Source organism: Microcebus murinus, chromosome 2 (genome assembly GCF_040939455.1).
Source record: "Microcebus murinus isolate Inina chromosome 2, M.murinus_Inina_mat1.0, whole genome shotgun sequence".
Lineage (NCBI taxonomy): Eukaryota > Metazoa > Chordata > Mammalia > Primates > Cheirogaleidae > Microcebus > Microcebus murinus.
This window is the reverse complement of record NC_134105.1, coordinates 109,188,990-109,190,450: the sequence shown is the minus strand read 5'-3', so window position 1 is coordinate 109,190,450 and position 1,461 is coordinate 109,188,990.

The following is a 1,461-nucleotide window of genomic DNA, read 5'->3' as shown; positions in this document are numbered from 1 at the left end:
CTCAGCCTCCCAGAGTGCTAGGATTACAGGCGTGAGCCACCACGCCCGGCCAGGAGTTATTGTTTAAAGGGTCTAGAGGGGCTGGGCATGGTAGCTCAGGCCTGTAATCTCAGCATGCTGGGAGGCTGAGGCAGGAGGATCACTTGAACCTAGGAGTTTGAGACCAGCCTGGGCAACATAGTGAGACCTCATCGCTACATTTTTAAAAATTAGCCAGGCATGGTAGCACATGCCTGTAATCCTAGCTACTTGGGAGGCTAAGGCAGGAAGATGGTTTGAGCCCAGGAGTTCAAGTCTGTAGTGAGCTATGATCAGGCCTGGGTGACAAAGCAAGACTCTGTCTCTAAAAAAAAAAGGTATAGAATTTCACAAGATGCGCCAGTTGAGGTGAGGAGGCCAAGGCAGGAGGATCTGGGAGGCCAAGGCAGGAGGATCACTTGAGGTCAGGAATTCGAGACCAGCCTGAGCAAGAGCAAGACTATTTCTACTAAAAAAATAGAAAGAAATTAGCCGGACAACTAAAAATATATATAGAAAAAATTAGCCGGGCATGGTGGCACATGCCTGTAGTCCCAGCTACCTGGGAGTCTGAGGCAGGAGGATTGCTTTAGCCCAGAAGTTTGAGGTTGCTGTGAGCTAGGCTGACATCACAACATTCTAGCCCGCGGGGGCGGGGGATGGTGACAGAGCGAGACTCTGTCTCAAAAAAAAAAAGAATTTCATAAGATAAAGATGATAGATGGATAGTGTTGATGATTGCTCAATGTTATTGATGTATGTAATGCCACTGAACTGTATACTTAAAAATGGTTAAGATGGTACATTTCATGTCAGGTGTATTTTACCACAATAAAAACAATTTAAAAAGAAAAGAAGTGAGGGAGTGGGCAAAGACAGATCATTCTTTGCTCAGTCTTCAAGCATTTGGCTTCTGGCTTCAATGTACAGAGGTCATTTCTCAGCAATATAAGCTCACTTGAAAACCATCATTTTATTTAATTCATGGTTTAAAATCATCAGTGTAAGAGTGGTGCTCTCTAGGGACCAGTCATCTTCTCCTTCGCTTATGTTTGATAAATAGTGGGAGAGGAGGGGAGAGTGTGGGAGGAAGACAAAGCAGGAAGGAAATCTAGGATAGGTCATTTGGGGATAGGGAGCAAGGAAGACTAGGTTTATTTTCAGAGGGACGCGTACCAAGCATGCTCTTAGCTGGAAGGAGAAAGGGAAGATGAACTCCCTTGCAGGTGTGCACTGGGGGTGGTAACAGCAGCAGAGAGAGTGTGGGTGGCAAACCAAGGTGAGGGCAAGGTCAGAGAAGGAAGGTAGGGTTGGCTTCAGTCTGAAAATTGCTGAGAAAACATTAGTTTCCTGTGCCACCATGTAATCCATGCAGCTGCTCTCCCACCCTCCCTGGGGCCAGCTCAGGCTTACATTCATATTCCTCCCAAGAAGAAACATTAG